The sequence below is a fragment of the Podarcis tiliguerta genome, assembly GCF_965153285.1.
Source record: "Podarcis tiliguerta genome assembly, chromosome: 1".
In the NCBI taxonomy this organism is placed as follows: domain Eukaryota; kingdom Metazoa; phylum Chordata; class Lepidosauria; order Squamata; family Lacertidae; genus Podarcis; species Podarcis tiliguerta.
Window position 1 is genome coordinate 55,320,201 of NC_139534.1, and position 18,798 is coordinate 55,338,998.

The 18,798-nt window shown below is 46.7% G+C and overlaps 1 protein-coding gene and 1 long non-coding RNA gene across 27 annotated transcripts in view; one reads left to right on the plus strand and one right to left on the minus strand.

Moving 5' to 3' along the window:
* The first annotated feature begins 946 nt into the window (after positions 1–946).
* Positions 947–18,798, plus strand: part of CTNND1 (catenin delta 1) — a 56,551-nt gene continuing 38,699 nt past the window's right edge. For 4 of the 26 annotated variants that reach the window (XM_083415967.1, XM_083415987.1, XM_083415992.1 and 1 more), the window contains exon 1: positions 970–1,554. The gene's annotated coding sequence lies outside the window, so the exon portion shown is untranslated. Of the gene's footprint in view, positions 1,555–1,702; positions 1,883–1,935; positions 2,085–18,798 lie in introns of those variants that run through there. The other 22 variants (XM_083415990.1, XM_083415972.1, XM_083415973.1 and 19 more) reach the window with 17 other exon arrangements.
* Positions 1,446–18,795, minus strand: LOC310665770. The gene is made up of 2 exons (XR_014505647.1): positions 7,437–18,795; positions 1,446–7,342 (listed from the first exon to the last, which is right to left on the minus strand). It is a non-coding gene; the product is annotated as an uncharacterized lncRNA (long non-coding RNA).

The window sequence follows — 18,798 nt, forward strand, 5'->3', positions numbered from 1 at the left end:
CGGCAGTACTGTATTGGAGACACAATAAAAAAGAAATCAAAGCACGCATTGTATTGTGTAAATTCCAAACACAGGCCAATAAAAGAGACAAAGAAGCTGATTTACTACAGAAAAAGGGACGGGGGGGGGAAACGAGAGTAAATTTCTGTCAGTTGATGTCAATTAACAATGCTCCCAAGTAAGACTTGATTATCTGGCCATGTGTGTTTCAAAGGAGTCCTAATATAACCAAGGTAGGATTGGAAACTGCATTCCTTTTGTTATAGGTAGTGCCCGTCTCCTCCCTTCCGGAGACGGAGCGCTCGCATGCAAAGTGCAAGGAAAGCGCCCACAAGAACAAATAAGGCTGCAGTCCTAGGCGCACTTTACAGTACAAGGAAACAAGTCCCGTCGAACTCCGGTGGGATCGCCGCCTCTGTAAGCGTATAGGCTCACGAGAGGGGGCTACAATTCAGTGGCGATGCTTCCTAGCGATCAAATCCTGGTGAATTCATCGGAATTACTTCCGAGTAAGCACGCCTAGGACCGAAGTGTAAAGGCGCTGCGAAAGCTCGCCGAAGACAGGAAACGCAAATAATTAAAAATTGACTTCGGTCCCGGGAATCTTCCTCCATTGCCACCGGCGGAAGTTTTGCATGTTGAATAGCAATGTGAGCGCATCCTCGCAATGTAAAGGGATGGAGAGCGTGCCTGTCTCTTTTAATGGAAACCTGGCTTTGTTTATTATTTTAAGCAATATTTCCTTGTTTTCCCTTCTTATGCGGTTCCCCCCTTTTTTTTTGTCTGTATCTCCTCTCCTCTCTCTTTTTTTTTTCAAAAAAAGAAATTCTACAATGGAGTTTCCTATTGGATAGCCTCGGCTCCCTGATTGATGCCTGCCTCCCATTGGAGCCGTGCAGAAGCTGACATCACTTAGGGAAAAAGGGGCTGGGCTGGAGCGTACAGTTTGTCACCACCCAGCCTCCTTTGCCGTCGGCTGGGTGCAACTTCCATTTTAGGTGTTGGAGCTGAGCGAGGGGGGGAGGGCGAAAGAAAAAGCGAGAGAAAAGGTCCCGCAGGAAAAGGAGGAGGAGCAGGAGATCGCTGCAGCGCTCCTCGGTTTTTTTTTCGTCGCCTTTTGTGTGTGCGCGCGCTGCTGCTGGTGTTTTTATATATATATAAAAGCTCCCTTTGAGATTTTATTCTTGGAGTCTTTAGTGCTTTTGTTAGGAAGCGGCACGCTTTTTTTTATTATTTCCCCCTCCCGCACGCCCTCTGCCTTGCATTTGCAGCGGGACAAAAAGGCGTCTGGTCCCGTGCAGTCTCTACACGAAGTTGTCAAGCTGAATGATCAGAGGAGGAAACTGAGGAGCACTTGGGTCGGCGGCGACTCTCACGGACGCGAGGAAAGAAAAGCCTGCCTCTTCTCTCCAGCCCCCCCTCCCCGCCACACGCCTCTTTAAAAAAAAACAAAAACCTGTAAGAAGGGAAGAAGTAAAACTTGCTTAGTTAGCATTCGAGAGAGGGGCTGCGCGATTCCCGAAGGGGAGAGTGCGGGGGGCAAAAAAGACAAAGGTAAGGCGGTGCATTACAATAAAAGCACCTCTCCCCTCCCTCCCTTGGAGAAAAACTTTTGTGTTGTGTGGAAGGTGGTGTGCATTGGAGGGCTGCTGGCTCCCCCCTTTCTCCTCCCCCTCCCTTTTTTGTGGCGACTGAAGGAGAGGAATGTGAGGGGAGTTCCTGGGGAAGGAGGTTTCCCTCCCCCGGTTTCCCAAGGTGCCGCTTCGGAAGAGAGGAGAGAGAGAGGAGTTGGGCCGCGCGCGTCGCTCTCCCTCGCGGCTCCCGTGTCAAACGCGCTCCGAAAGGCACCGGGCTGGGTGGATCCCATTTTGCTTCTCCCCAGGTGCGTTTGGGTGGGGGCCTCTTTCTCTTGTTCTCCAAAGGCTGCTTCGAAACGGACTCCCTAGTGAGCCGCTCGGAACTCGACTCTTCGGGTAGAAGGACGCAAAAGTCCTCCTTCGTTTTTTCTTTTTTTAAAGTAGGGGCTGCTAGCCTCCGCCTTTCAGGGAGCGGGGAGTGGGCCTTTTCCAATCGGGCATTGAGAGGTAACTGGATTTTTATCTACTGGTCTAAGCAACCTTGCCTTTGTTTTAAAGGGTTGAGATTTTTCAAAAACGCTGAAGGCTTTTCGTCGGCTAGCTTTCTGGCGACTTGCGAACTTTTTTTTTTTACTACTAATTCCCTAAATCGTTAAAATATTTGGGGGTGTCTCTTTAAAAGCAGGAATGCTCATGAAACCAGCTGATGCTTAGCCTTAAATTTCAGTAGGATGGGTCTCCCACCAGTCAGAAGTACCGGCGGCATTCAGGATCTTGGTTAGCTGTACCCTGAAATCTTTGTAAGAAACTTAACTGCATTTGCTCCCACATTTATCCCGTCTCTGATTCTTTCATCCATCCCCTCTCTTGTTTTTCCTACTGTCCTCTCCCATTGTTGAATTTTGGGCAGATATGTGCCTCTACTAAGTCTAGAAAAGTCCGCTGATCGGGGATGTGTGAATACCTGCCCCCCCATAGAACTTGTGATTATATTTTGGATTTCTTATTATTCAAGACAGGAGTTCAAAGGGGGACTCCTGGGGAAAGCATGCTCTGGATTCTGGATCTTGTGGAGGATGTGGATCCCAGACAAAGATGCTAACATCCAAAAGCAGTTTTCACAGACCACCGTACCCGTATTTTGCTGAGTGGATAGAATAGCAAAAGGAGGAGCAGTTCACAATGCAGCTGTCGAGTTGGTTGAGTTCCTGTACTGTCCATTCTGTGCCATTTTGTTTCTTCTGCTGTTACTTGTCCAGGTCCTCTGAGGTAGAGAAGCCAGTGGAATTGCAGTACAGTAGTAACCTGCCTTGGCCACCAAGCCCTTAAGAAAGCTCACTCTCTGTGAGGCCCGAACACAAAGACACTTCAAAAAGGAGCAGGGAGGGGCTTTCTGTGTTTGGGTCTAACAAAACAAGACAGGGCAGCTTGTGAGTTCAGAAGTCTCCATATAACACAATCATATATATCTAAAATGTTAGAAATCCTGGCTTTCTGCCAGTGGGAACAAATGCGTGCAGTGAAGAAGAGATTGTCCTGTCCTCCAGTACAAAGGAAGTATGGGATTGGCAGAGTGCAGGCACTCTCCCTGCCTCCCTTGAGATCTACAGAGAAATGCCTTAATATCAAAGGACTGGTAGTTATGGGGCTCTTGCCACTATCTCTCTTCCCCTTTTGCTTTGTGGTAGTACCACTTGGGCTGAATATACATTTCCTGGAGAGGTGAGCAGCCACTGATCTTTTTTATAGTCCAGGCTTTGGGAGGGAGAAGCTTGTGAACAGACTAGTAAAGGTTTCTCGTGGCAATGGAGATGGATCCTATATAGCTTAGCCCTCATGCTTTTTGCGGTGGTTCCTTTGGGGTGGTGGGGATGGACAATTTGGCGGGTGGTGGGGTGTCACCTAAGCTCCACCTGAATGGAGTAAATAGACTATGAACCATTGAAAACTCATTGACTCCTTTTCTGCACCTGTATGGACTGAGTCCAAAAATGTTTCTGGCCAGCCTAGTGGATGACTTGGTGAGAACATGAAACCCTTTCAGAAAAGTAGCGCGTAAACACATATGAGTACTCTGTAAAGCTCATGGCTGCCTTTTGAGGAAGCAAAGTTCAGCACTCTGGTACCTGAGTTGCAGACTGCTTGCTTGCACTCTGGGGTGGGGCAGTGTGCTAGGCTGAGCACATGCTGAGGGGAATTTCCCTCACCTCCATTTTAAAGAGAAGCATGGTTTCTCAAAGGCCAGCAGTAAGTCGATGGTAGAAAGGCAGCTGCAGCTCCCACCTTAAGAGAAGGTCATAATAAACCTTAACTTCCTGAGCTAAGGAACTTTTTAGGACTATATTCTAGTGGACAGTGTTGCATGTGAATAAGGTAGTTCTGTGTTACTTAGCCAAAAGGTCCCCTGGTTATAAAATTCATAAGAAGTGTCATCTGTTAGCTATATCTGTAGTCAAGAACTGCATGCTTAATCTCTGCTTGAGATACCTTGCAGGGCTGTTATTATAAAATTGAAAAACCCCATATGTGCCATCTAGAGCTCCTTTGAGAAAGGGTGGGATGCAGCATGATAAACATGGTGCTGCCATAAAGGGCCACAGTCTGGAGATTGTGGGGAATCTGTGACCTTCCAGTTATTGCTGGAGTACAATTTCCAACATCCCCGAGCATTTGCTGGTCTGGCTGGGTCTGGTGGGAATCTTGAGTCCCATCAACATTTGAAGGGTCACTGGTTCCCCATCCCTGATAAAAGGAGCATCAGCCTTGTGCATCTTGGATTTTAGCTGCACTACTGGTTTTGCACACCTTGTGTTACTCTCATCAAGCCTATAGTAATCTGGAATGGGCTGGGGACAGGCTTCTGTGCTTAGCAAGCAAGGTTGAAAATTTGAGAGAGGACAGTGATGCAAGGCAGAACAAATGTGTCTTGACAGCTCAGTGGTAAAGTGGGGGACAGGGTTGAACAGGAACAGGCAATAGCAGCGGAACTTGCCATACCACACTTGGTTCCTCTCCTCATATTGGCTCTAGATGGGGATATTCTATATTTATATCTGCATATAGGGCTCCTAACTTTCCTTTTTGAGAAGTGGCAGACCTGGCTGGGATGGCTTCTGCAGTTTTTCATTTGCTTAAATCTTGAAGTGGGCTTAAGTGAGGAAGTGGCAAGCTTGGAAATCTTGCAGCTGCTGAGTTTTGGGTGTGCGGCTAGTTGCATGGTAGAAAGATCTCATCCACAATGATGTTTGTTGTTTCTGAAATGCTGGCAAAGGGCCTGGGTGGACTTCTACTTATTTTTATACTCGTCCTTGAACCTGAAATTTGCCAAGCTAATTATTTATACATGTGGAATGCAAGTGTCCCTTTGATAAAATGACTTGCAAACTGTCTGTAAATGGAAAAGGAGAGTGTATTGAAAGTCTGCAGGTTAAAATGGCTTCTCCCCCACATGAATTGAACAGTGTTATCTGTGCAGCTGCTGATATCAGTAGTTGGAAGGCCAGATAGGTTTAATGAGTTACTGTGATATTGTTGCCAGCAGGAGCAGTGGGTAGTAGTAGGAGGGTGGGTTGGACTGGCAAACAGGGAGAATGGAGTGAATGGTTCATGATTCTGTAACATGAACTGTGTGAACTTGGCTGTCTTTGTTCTTGCCATAGGATTTTGCAATTGAAGCAGTTGCTTCCACATAGCTCAAAACTAAGTTTGTCTTAATAGCTTGTAAGAATGTTTGGTTGGGAGATCATCCTCTGCTAGGTTCTACTTTAGGTAGAAGGGAAGGTTAAGTGATGTAGAGTGGTGGTTTTATTCATAAGTGTTCTGCCTGATGAAAGATGGTAGTTAATGAATGGTCTTCAGATTCAAAAGAATTTGGAAAGCCTTTGCTTCTTATAAGTACACCCACCGACTGCTGTTAGTCTTATCTGGATATCTGTATACTAAAACTGGAGATCTGGAGCTGAAATCCTATAATGTCAAGGAGGTCATTAAGGGATGGTGACAATACCAGTGATGCTTGCACATTCCTCCATGATGAAGTAGGACTTGCTGGGGTGTTGGCTAATCAAGGGGCTTCTGAGTTGCTTTTAGAGCTATTCTGGGTTTAGTGACAGGAGGGGAGCTTGCAGAATAGATCTGGTGGTTGCCATTACCTGAGTCATCAAAGCATGAGCCACAGCTGTCTGGCTTAGGGAAGTACAAACCATGGTGGCTTTACCCTCTAGTAGTGTTTCCTATTTTGTGGGCTGTATGCAACCACAAGAAATAAGAAGAAGAAAGTGGGCAGGACATTCAGAAAGCATCGGGTGAATTACGGAAGAGAGCCTGTTTGCATTCATGCCTTGTTATCCTTAACTTCCATTTATTTATTCCTTGGGTGTCTTATGTCCCCCTTCTCCGTCTGGTCAAAATTGTAACTTGCATGTTCCTTGAGATACACTTCTGCTGTCTCCACATCCCCGTTAGCTCTTTGGCTATGTGAGAAATGGGGATGGCCATAAAATGCATAAGAAATACCTTTTATCAGCCCAACCTGTAGTTAAGAATTGCATACTTATCTCTTTTGTAAAAGCACACTTGAAGATTTTTGAAATTTTATTTTTACCTATTTATCCTGCTCTGCAACATATTCTGACAGGCTGGCACATGTTAGTTCCGTTGCAAAATCTCTCATCTGTCATTCTCAAGTGAGACTTTAGCTCATCCATGTAGTTGACTTGGACTTTGGACATTCTGGGTGGGGAACAGAGGACAGTGGGGGTCTTGTGGATATTGTATTCCCAGTATGGACTTGTAAGTGCTGCCTTCTGGCTTCACTTCTTATAGCTGGAACTCTGAGACAGGTCTGGGGAGACAAGACAAGTGGAATGGTGATGCTGGGAGGAACAAACCACTACTGACAGCGAGACCATTAGTTCTCCCTCCTGATTTTCCTGAAACCTAGTTTCAGGGCAAATGTAGGGAAGGTGCATGTGATGTTATGGAAACAGACTCGCTCAAACTGACTTTGTAACACCGGGATGATTCTGCTGATGGTGTATATTGCCATTAGAAAGCCAGTCTCCTGGCTTTTCTCTTAGCTGCAGCCTTGGCTGTTCTTGTGGCTAAGTAGAAGCAAGTCCTCGTGACACACCCTTCTGCAGTTCTTCAACTTACAGCTACTGCCAGCACCCACAATCTCCAAACACAGCCAAACACAGAGTGTGGCTTGCCAGACAGTTCTGCTGCTGCTGCATTCTCCACAAGTAAAGACAAAAGTCCTAACAACCTGTAGAACACGGGGGCAGAGCCTGTGGCCCTTCAGATGTTCTTGGATTCCCATCAACCCCAGTCAGCATAGCCAATGGTTGGGGATGATGAGAGTTGTGGTTTTGCAACTGGTGGGCCACTCCTGCTGTGAAATATGCCGTGCTATGCTTTCTGATGCTGTGTTTGATTGGCCGATGGCTAATCCTTTGTGACTGGTTGGATTCCAATGTTGTCATAGACTTTTAAGGTTTGGTTCTGACCCCACGACATACGGATTAAGAGCCGATTCATGCATAAAAATATAACGTGTGCAATACACACATCTGGAAAGTACAGAAAGGCTGAGTGGAGCACCAGGGTTGGCAGCAGCTTCCTGTCAGGTGGCAAAGCTGGGTTTGCTGACCTATAATGGGTGAAACAGCCCAAGAACCAAGGTGGCAGAAAACATGATTGTGCCCATCTTCTTTATAGAGATTACTGTCATTTACCATGAAGAGGGCAAAAGTTGATACCATTACCTTTGGGGGGGCGGGAGGTGTCTGTCTTCTTTTACATACAGGATTTTTACAGTGACTAGCAAGCTAAACTGAATAGGGTCTCTTGCTTCCCTACCCCCATTCCACTCCCCTCCCACCCTTCCAAATTCCTGCCGGGGGGGAACTCTTGCTTAATATACCCGGAGACCAGCCGTATTGCAACATTAGTGAGTTGCAGGCCTTGGAAATATTTTCAAATCAGCAACCCCCTACTCCTCCCATGGTTGAAACCAGCCTCCTTTAATGGAAGGGCAATTTGGCACAGTCCTGTCTGCATGTTAATCGGCACGCCCCTTTCCCTGCCCTCTAGAGTAGTACATACATTTTTTCTGAACATGTTGTTGCATGCACTGCTGCCACTGCCTTGCTTACGAATCAAGCAAGCTGGTTTTGTCTAGGTGACGGAGAAGCCTGTGCTACTTGCTTCTAGTTGGCCTGAATGTCTTGTTTGAGCCACTCCCGTCCAGAAGAGTTGAAATGATTTGCTTTGATAATCTGTTTTCTACCCATCTCCTTTGATTTTCCCCCTCCTATGTCTGCTTGTCCAGGGGTTCCCAAACTGGCCCACAAGCTTCATTCATCTAGCCAGCAGCATGGTTCCGTGAAGAGCACTTACCATTTCAATTCTATGGAACTGAACTTGTAATACAATAAAATACAATGTAAGGGATAAAAATAGTTTTGAAAATTGTACAGCACTGTGAGCTTTACAATTGCTGCAACAGGCATAATAATAATAATAATAATAATAATAATAATAATAATAATAATAGAAGTGGTCTGCCAGGACCTTTAGCAATTTTCAGGTGATCTGTGGGGAAAAATGTGTGGGACCCACTGTGCTGGTTGTCATTGCCCTTTACTTTCTGATGCCCTCCTTGAGTGGGCCTATCAGTCATTGGCACACAGGAAATGCCACATCAGATTTCTTCCGCATTGAGTAATGTGTCTGGGTATGAGAGGGTGCCTGGCTAACTCACAACTGTTATCTGTAGTAGCTGTGAAAATAACACAGCTGATTTCTCATAATGTCATAAGCAGCTTCTAGGTATTATACATCTGAGTCATCTATAGGAGGGGAGTTCCGAAAATGTTCTCACTGTTTGGGACACCAATGCACTAAAGGTTCCTATCTGAGGAAGGCATATCGCCATATATAGCGTCTGTCACTTGCCAGGTAGTAGGATTGAGGTTTAATGTGCTCAAGTCAAGGAGTAACTTAATAGGTGTGCCTGTGGTCTAGGTGTGAGTGACAACATTCTGGTGTTTAGCTAGTGAGGTGTGGGGAGGAGGTAAAATGAATATGTTTAAAGAGGGAACATTAGGAGGTAAATGCTCAGCTTTGTGTCCCTGGTTGGCAGGAGGAACAGAGAGTATGAGTGAGTCTGGAGTTGTTAAAGGAGGCAACTGCTCCACAGCTGTAAAAGAAAAGCATAGATTAGGAATCCTTGGGGGAATAAGTCTGGGTGTCAGTGCCGTGCTCCTTCAGAATTATTGTCCTGCACCGTTGCTCCTTTCAGGCAAGGCAAAATTTAGTGTTCACTAGGCAAACTTGCCTTCTCTTTCCTGCAAGTTTCTAAACACAATGTCATTTCCTGTCTGACCAGGAAATCCTTGTTTGCTTCCTTCCTTTCTGCCTGAACAACAAAAGGGCTTGCTTTGAAAGCTTTTTGCATGACGTTGATGTTTCCTCCCACTTCCCCACCAACTAAATGAGTAGCTCTATGTCTCTTTAGTTTTAAGCCACCTAATTTCAACTGTAGCTAGTTTTCTATCTTGCTGGGCTTTGTGTATCTGGGTTGGGCCAAGACTAGTATGCAAAATTTGCAGTGGGATGCAGATGTAGCTGAGTGGAAAACACAGGGTGTTGTGTGTGTATATATGAGGGATTCAAGGGATGCATAATCCTTTCTCCTGCTCAAAATGCTGCAACGGATATGTCTCCAAAACATCACCAGTGCCGTAATGAACACCTAGTTCTGTAGTGAACTGAGGACTGAGTGACTTAATCTGCTAGGCAGGGGGATTCCTGTGAAATGTGTGTCTTGCATCGGTGACATGTCCTCTAGCTTGATCCTTCAGATTTAATAAATAGCCAGATTTTTCTGACCTAGAAAAGTGAAATTGCCCCCCCTGCCCCCACCCCACAGGAGGCCTCCCATCAAAGCCTGAGAACAGAATTAAATCAAATACTTAAAGCTTGTGAAGAGTGGCCGTGCTATATAGTGAGATTACATTTTTATTCCCTAAAATTGTTCAGTGCCTGCTAGGTGGAAGGTAATGCGTCTCTTTGTCCTGTGCCCCCCACAGAGGAAAGAAAGGATTTCTGTCCTGAGAATTGGATGCTTCTATTAGTAGTTGTGTGTAGGTGTTACTGCAAAGGCCAGCCTCTTTTTTTTCCTTTGGGAGAGAGAGCGCCGTGTCTGCAAGACTTTTGTCAACAACAGCAACAACAACAACAGAGTGGGATGATGGCAGTAACAGGGGCAGTGCTGCAGATCATATCTACCCTAGCTAACAGTTTTGAGTGCCTGAATATGAAATTGCCCAGAGCCCACACCCACAGCAGTTTGGCGTCATGCAACATTTGATCCTGCTCTTGTGCAGCCGTGTGGCATGTACCAAAAGAATAGACCTGCAGCACTTGTTATTCCAGATCTGTGCCCACACTCTTCCTGTTTGCTAGCCAAACTTACCAGGTTGTTTGCACGCTGTTGTACATTGCTTTGATCTTGCATACAGGTTGGAGAAAGAGGAAATGGCCTGGACCACGTGGGCTATGACACAGGGGCTTTTTGAGTTTTGCTCTGTGGGTTGGTTGGGGCCTGAGTTATACTGAATTCTGTGTGTGTTTGATCACCCCAGGACATAATGTAGCACCTTCATGATAGGGGTATGCCCTACCCTGGCACACGCACCTCCAGTTTAGTTAAAAGATCAGGTAGCAGGTGATGGAAGGCATCTCTGCCCAAGATGCTGAAGAGCTGCTGTCCGCAATAGTGTACCAGTATTAGGCTTGATGGGCAAATAGTCAGACCTGGTAAAGAGCATCAGCTTATGTTGCTCTCTCACAGTGATCCAGTCTATGAGAATAGGGACGTTACAAGGTGGGGCTTGTGAAATAAAGAAAGGAGAAGATGACTCAAACATCCCTGTTAGGGCTGTGTATTCTGCCTAGGCATGGAGCTTGTTTTAACAATCCAAGTCCTGTGAGGAAAAGGTGAATACAATGGCTAGTGCAAAGTCTACGGGGGACCCGGAAAACCCTTCCTCCAGTCACTGGAAATCCTGGTCAACAACAGTCTTGTTTTGCAAGCTTTCACAAAGCGCCCCCCCCATGCTTTCACACTTACCTCTACAACTATTAAGGGTCAGAAGCTTGCTTCTGTGCTTTTTTTTTAATTGAAAGCTGAAATTTCCAAGAAGATGGATTCGGTATCTCATTGTGGCATGCACATGTTAACCATGTGTATTTTTAGGGGGCACCGGGTTCTGAGACAAGGAAACTCACATTCTGCCATCAGAATTGGGTTGATGATGATCTATTTTTTCTACTTTTTTCCTTTAGAGTCCCAATCATACAAGATGGAGACTTTCAAAGCACTGACATTTGGGGAGAAACAGGTGACAGAGCACAGAGCATTGAAAGGATGTGAGGGTTTTGTGTGTAGATTTGTTAAAAGCTTTTTTCCAAACAGCACAGTAAAGGACTAACTCAGAACTATTGGAATCCCGCATAGCCACCCCCCCAACATTTCTAGACAAGATTGTTGCAGTTCTCAAGGCTTTCTGTGTAACTATTACGCCTGAAGAAATTATTAGCTCTGAGGAATTCCAGAATGGAAAAGATGCAGGCTCCTGCAGGAAGGGTTTTCTCAAAAGTTAAGCTGTCCCTTAATGTAGCTTACATCTTCAGATCAGTTACCAGCTTGATTTATTTTTGCAGTCAACATTCATTGTCTCCTTTCCTTCCTGAGATGTAGCTTAGCCAGCTGATGACACAGTTCCTAGTGCAACCATTTGCAGGGCACTGAAGGAGGCATTTCCTTCATGCAGTGCCTTGGTTGAGACCAAGCCTCCACAACTCCACAAGTGCCCTGCTGGGTCAGACCAAAGGCCTATCCAGTCCAACATCCTGTTCTCACAGTGGCCAATCAGATGGAGGCCTGTGGGGAAACCTGCAGTTAGGGCCTGGGCACAACAGCATTCTTCCCCACCTGTGATTCCCAGCAAATGGTATTCAGAGGCACCCTGCCCCCCCCCCCCGACACTGGAGGTAATCATAGCTGCAGTTGCTAGTAGCCACTGGTCCTCCACAAAAAAATTTCATCTTGGCTGTTGCTGGAAATTGTGGGGCTGCATTCCTGGGCTATGAAAAAGGACCTATGCCATGTATCTTGAATTTCTCTGAGGCAGCCGCAAACATTTGGGCACCTGAGACCAAACACCTTTCTTCACTTGGTTGTCGCTCTGTTCAAGCACCAGCCAGCTGGTCCTTTAAGGGCTGAATGTCAGGTTTGCTGAGAGAGCTCGTGCTTGTGCCCCATGGGTAAAAGCATGCTTGCGATGCAGAGTTTGAGGCATGGCAGCCAGCCTGCATAAGTATATGTTTGTTTTAAGCTCCCTTGTGTACATAGGCATTTGGCCTAAGAATTATCTTCTGTTGTGCTAGGTGCAGGGAGGATAGCAGTTTTGGGGTTTCAGACGCTGCTTTTGTAGCTGGAACTGGGACACCAGGGCAGGCAGCCTTTCGCTGGGGGTGCCAAGAGCACAGTCGGCAGCTGCTCCCATCTCAAACATGCAGAGTTTCCTGCAAAGTTGGTACTGGCTGCTTTGGCAGAAACTCTCCATATAGTGTTGTGATGCTCTGTGCCTTAGGCCATACTAGCCTCTGGCTGAGGTGAAATAAGGAGAAAGAAAAGAAGCCTTTATCTCCAAAGTTAATGCAGAAAGCCTAGGTAGGTGTGCTAGCTACCTTTCCCTCCTCGGCATGAAAAAAGCATGCAAAATTTAGTCAGCTGGGCGTTGGCCATCGGACCGCTCCCTAGGGGCTGCTTCCTGCAGACAGTATCCAGGGCAGGCTATGATTCCTCCTGGCGAATGTTGCTGTCTGCAGAGGACTTTGCTCCTGTGCAGCTGATAGGCAGGGCCTTATCTCGAAGAACGCCAAGATTCTATTTGCCGTAAGGCTGTAATTGAAAACTAGCTGGCTTTTCTCCCTGAATGTTTTTTGAAGCAGAGTAGTGCTGGAACGGAACACCTGCAAATGAGTTTTTGAGGTACCTTTATAACAAAGGGACTGTTTTGATCCCACCGAGGATCACGCATGTGAGCCTCGAAGTGATTGTACAGGGAATCTTGTGACTGGTTTGTCGACGTGGAATGTTATCACCACGTTGCTTTGTGCTTTTATAGGTAGTGCTGAGCCAGGAGTTGCCGTATGGCTGGTTGCGGCGTTCTTGTAGCAAAATGGCCAACTTGGTAATTACCAGTTCTTCTCCTCCTCCCCCCTCTCTTCTTCCACATTCTCCCCTACATCCTTGAAGCTTCAGCCCCTTCGAGCCAAGCGGCCGCCTCCTCAGTCAAATCCTGCCTTGGCTTTGGCGGGGTGGGTGGGGGTTGGGGTGGGGAAGGAGGAGGGAGCCAGGAAGGGTTGTTTTTCCTCTAACATGATAAGGAGCACTGCTGGGTAAAGTGGGAGCTCTTGCTCCTGATTGGTGGCCAGGCTGCCCTGGAATGCTCTGGCCCGTTTCCCAGAATCCAGTACTCTGTGTTTGTTTGTTTCTGAGCCTGAGGTCTGGTGCTACTGTGACAGGAAATGGGGAAGCTGGAGGGGAGGTGGTGGTTGGGGGGGGGGGGGCGCGTAGAGAAGGGAGATGTCTGTGTATGTGCCTGTGAAATCCCTTTGTCCCCAGAACTCAGCTGCAAATTCCCACAGAGGGGGAAAAGTGGCCTTTTGTGTTGCGAAAGATTTTTCAACTCCCAACTTGCAAAGCTCCTGTGCTTGGAGGCTGGGAGCGTTGAATTCTTCCTGACTGACTGCCTCATCCATAGATCTGTCCCCTCCCTCTTAGGGGGAGGAAAATAGAACTTGTATGAGAGGAGATATCTTGGTTGGTGTGTTTCTTCTGTGGCTGTGTATACGTAAATTAAATTATGGGAGCTCCCAGTACACGTTGGACACAGCCAGTGTGTACAACGCTTTGTTCTTCTGGTAGATGCCTGCATCTGTCACAGATATGTATCCTACCAGTGCTGCTGATAAATACTAGTAATAATCTGATTTAAGGCAGCAGTGAAGCACTCCTAGCTCAGATATATGCAGTCATTCCTGTACCACCTTCAGGTATAGAAATGCCACTCCCCAATCAGCCACAGTTACATTGATGACTAGACTAGTGTGGTGCTTGGTTTAGGTTTTTCAAGTTAACAAGTACCCAAAGGCCCAATGAATAGTTGTACTTGCGCAAGCATCTTCTATAGTTTTAGCAGCTGTGGGGCTGTATACTTTGTGAACCGTAATTAATCCACTGATCGTCGGTGTCTTTGAGGGAGTACATTCCCTCCTCTCCATGATGAACCATAACCCCAAATTTCCAACTTTCCTGATTTTTATTATTTATGCCCTAGCCCCTGTATAATCCAAAATATTGGACAAAAGGTGAGAGCATTATACTGTCCATTCCCTTTGCAAGAAACTTGTCTGGTCCTGCCTTTGAAGTGGTGTTTTGCTAATGAATGATGTCATAGCAGTGACTGACATTTAGGAAAGCAAGGCAGAAAGAAGTCTAGAATGATTCACCCATTATCTGGAGAAGGAACTTCCTGGTTCATTTCTAAGCTCTTTTCATCTTCCTTTGTGGAAAAGTGATTGGCGGACAGAAAATAATTTGGAAATGCAGACTAGTATAACTTTGATAGGTCAGAAATGTGTCTGTACGAAAAGTAGCAGCAAAGAGAGGAGCTGATCTTGACCATGTGCGCGCGCACACACACACATTATGAAGTTGTTTGTAGCACTAGTGCAATGAAAGGATGGAGCAGGTGAAGGGAGCCAGGAAAACAACTAAGGGTTTTGTCAGTGAGTAGTCTGGGAACAAAGCCAACCTGCTGAGAAAGAGGCATACACCTGGCATATGAGTTTGGTGCCTAGACCTCCCTGCATTAACACTAGAACTTGTGGACATCCAATGAAGCTGAATGTTGGAAGATTCAGGACAGAAACAAAGCAAACACTTCCTCATGCAGCACATGGTTAAATTATGGAACCTGCTCCCACAGGAGGCAGTGGTGGCCATTGGCGTGGATGGCTTTAAAAGAGGATGGATGAGGCAAATCCATTGAGGATAAGACTAGCAGTGACTACCAGCCACAATGGCTATGTTCTGCCCCCATTGTCAGAAGGACTATGCCTCTGAATACCAGTGGCAAGGGATCACAGGTGGCCAGAGTGGTGGTGTGCTCAGGTCCAGCTTGCATGTGGGCATCTGACTGGCCACTGTGAGAACAAGATGCTGGACTAGATGGGCCATAGGGCTGGTCCAGCATGCTCCCATTGCGTGCTTCTGTTCTTATGCTGCTTTGTCACCAGAAATGGGTGGTCTCTGGTGCTATGTTTGTGTGCACTTTTCCCTTTACCCCCGGGATCAGTCCTTGTGGATCCACCCATAGTACTAATGTCCTGACTTCACTAATTAGATGGGCAGGTGTTGCTTGGCTGGCTCCAAAATGTGTGATCTTGGGGGCCTCAAGAGTTATTGTGCTGTCTTAATTGTGACCTGTCTGTAGTCTCCATGCCTCCTCATTGCAGCCTCTTAGCCAGTTATCCTGCTAGCAGCTAGCCCATGACTAGTCATTCCACACTGGTGCATGTTGACAGTGGTCCTCTGTAACTTACCTGTTGAACACAGATGGAATGTGGGTGGTACCGCTATTCTTGGCTATCTGGGACTGTGGATACAAGCTGTTCAGAAATGGGGAGCGGACACCTCACTTTTCCTACATCTTTCTAGTTCATAGATTCATGGCGTTTACCAGTGAGGCAACCCTCAAACAGGGACGCACAAAACCCTCCTTTGACTGCCCAGAAGGACAGCTGCCCTGCAGTCAGATTGCTGGCATACCACTGGAACAATCCCTTCCCTCTGTTCTGCTGCCGACTCGGCACCATTTCCTTTCCTGTTGTGTGTATGCTCCATACTCCCTCCCCTCCTCCCTCCACCTCAGAACTGCTGCTCCCTTCCTGTCAGATGTGGGGTGTAACCTTGGTCTGAGCAGGCCAGGGCTCATGTTTCTTGGTGTGTGCTTCGCTGTTGCTTCATGGAGTTGGACTCTTCTGCTTCTGCAGCCCATCCCAAAAACTGTGTTGTAGCTGGTTTTGTACATTTTCCCCAAGTCAACTTGAACTTCCAGAAAAGGGAAAGGAGCCAGCTCCTGTTACAGACATGGATCCGCACTGAAACCACAAGGGGGTTGTCGGTTTGAGCCCCACGTTGGGTAAAATATACCTACACTGCATGGGGTTGGTTGGACTAGGTGACTCCTGTGGTCCCAACTCTATGATTCTATAGGTCTTAGAGTTTTGATCTCTCATTTGATCTCTGTTTATGCCCCACACTCAGCTAATCCTAAAGCTAGGCCCCCCCCTTTGTTTAACTGCTGCTTTCCCATGCATAAAATGTATTTATCCTCATTATGGAATTGTGTTTCGAACTGTCCTTGAGGCATGTCGGAGCCTTGAGTAGATGGATTTGCTCCCTTCCCTCCCGCTTGATCTCATGTCTTCCGCTCATTCTCTTGAGGGGCCTCCAAAGTCTGCCCTTCCTTTCCACACCCTTATCACTGCTTTCCTATCTGCCTCTCCTGGAGCTGCTCAGCTTTCCCCTTATATGGCCAGGTGAGGCAATGGTGAGTATAAGCCTGGGACACTAGAGTCCTGATTAGTTAGGCATGTAATCTACATCCCTGGAGGGGTTGCAGGGGGCGGCTGTGTGTAGGGATAGGGAGCCAGGTGAGTCTCTTGAAGTGAGATCAAATCAACTAGTTAAACCAGTCTTGTGTGTGTGACACATGTTGGGGGTGAAGCTCTGCCTTTCTGCCCTGGGCCAGTTCTAATTGGTGAGGGACGCGCCCTAAGTGCAGCCAGCCCAAGCTTTGTTGCAAAAGTCTAGCTGGCGGAGGGGAGGGGGGTGGAAGAAACTCGGGCCGCCTTTGGAAAGGGACTATGCCTGCCTGTAAGGGTGTATGGTGTCCTTTGCATTCTTCACGAACAAGGAACTTGCTTGCGCAGGGAGTGGCAACTGTTCAAAGTCCATGCTGAGTAATGAACAAAGCTATCGCATGGGGCTTTTGCTCTACGCTTGGCAAAGGCAGATGCCTTTCCAGTAAAAGCAAAACATTCTCGGCGTAGGAGCAGGGAGAGCAAATCCCAGAATGAGAAACAGGTGAACGAAACACAGACCTGGAGCTTTTGCCCTCTGTTTTGAAATCCTCCAGTTTGCAAAAAAAAATGTCAAGGCGGTCACTAAAACCCCAGTCTTGTTACAGTTTTCCCCTGGCCTCTCTTTTTGAATGCTGTATTACAAGCAAAGTGTGTGAGTGTTTCGCTTCCTTCCTGGCCACTGGACTACTTGCCAAGTGGAACAGATGCTGCTGTTAACTTAAATGCTATCAGGATCCAAAGGTACGCTGCTGTAAAACTCTCACCCACCAAGGAAAAGGTGTCTGGGGCATATAAATTCAAGTGTATGGAAGCTATGCACAACCAGTACCTTTTCCTTCTGCTAATTTAGGGAAGGGGGCATCCTGACCCCTTGACCATTGGGTGTCATTCTCAACCCACACCTGCACAAGTTAGAGTTTACGAAGCTTCCTGATTCCCACCCCACATTGATGCCCATCCTTCTCTCTCTTAAGGGTTATAACTATGGCTGCTGATTAAATTCGTGGTTAAAAGATTCACCCAGCCCCACCTGTATCCAAGGTATAGGCACATGCCAGCAAGTCCATGGCGTGCCTGCTCCTGATCACGTGCAGAATCTCTCTTGTCCTGCTAGAGCAATTTTCTAGCCTTGTGACTTTGGATAGAGTCATGTTTCTAACTCTGGCAGAAATGTGAGAGGGGGCTGAGAATGTCCAGCATCTAGTCCTGTGACTGTAATTCATTTTAACTGTTTTAACTTTAGATTGTGGAAACCCCTCCCTGGGACCTGGTGTGGTGGTGGTAGTAGTGATATTAAAAATACTGATAGGCAGAGCTAACATACTGGCCGATACCTCTGCCCTGTGCCTCTGGCAGTGTGCAGTGACAAGGTGCTGTGAGGTGAAAGGTCATGGATGCATGGAGAATTGACCACATGGGTTAGAGGGAGCTCAGCAGTGCAGGAAGGAGCTAAGATGCTAACTAGAAGTTGACCTTCAAGCTAGGAAAAACTTTAACAAAGAAGTGGGTCTTGAGAAGGGTCCATGTGTCAAAGCAAAGGGGTTCAGTGAATAAAAAGAGGAAGGCTATTGGAAGAGTAAGGGGCATTTGGGACATGTGGGGCAACACATCCAGGTTTGGCAATGACTAAGGTGGCTAGCATTCATACTTCCCATTTTCAGGTGTACGCCTTTTTTTAAAAGTAAAAGCATAAAGAAGTCTTATGAAGAACATGATTGAAAGTGGAGAAAGAAGAAAAATGGAGGTGTGTTTTTCAACAATGCTTACCAGGAAAGAGTTTGTTTAGTCTTCTTGCAACTTCTTCCCTCTTCCACTTGTGTGTGTGCGTGTGTATGTGTTGCTATGTTGCAGGGGAAGCACTGTAGTTCAATACCTGAGCACATTCCTTACATGCAGAAGTTCCAGGTCCAGTTGTTGGCATCTCCAGATAGAGTTGAGCAAAGCCCCTTCCTGAAACCCTGGCCTGGAGAGCTTGGTTCCAGTCAATGTAAGCCAGTAGCTTTCAAGATGATGTTGAACACCTCGTTCCCATCAGCCCCAGGCAGCATGGCCAAGATCAGGGATGATGGAAGTTGTAGTCCCAACAACATCCAGAGGGCCATAGGTTCCTCACCACTGATGGAGACAATACTGAGCTAGATTGACCAATGGCTTGACTTGATTTAAAACCACTTCCTGTGTTCTGTCTTGTGTGCACAAGAACTTGGGAGGAAAGTCGCGAAGTGCTACTGAATGATGTGCTTCCTGAATGTGTCCATTTATGCATGATCAGAGTGTGGTTTTGGATTCCTACCCATAACTGGTGATGGTGAGCTGCTAGCCATACTTCTATCCCCCTTTTTAATTCAGGATCTTTTGGGATCTCTTCCTGACTTCCTTCTCTTTCCTCACAATTTATTTTCAATGGTGGCTTCAGAAATGGTTACCGTATTTTTCGCTCTATAAGACGCACCAGACCACAAGACGACCTAGTTTTTGGAGGAGGAAAACAAGAAAA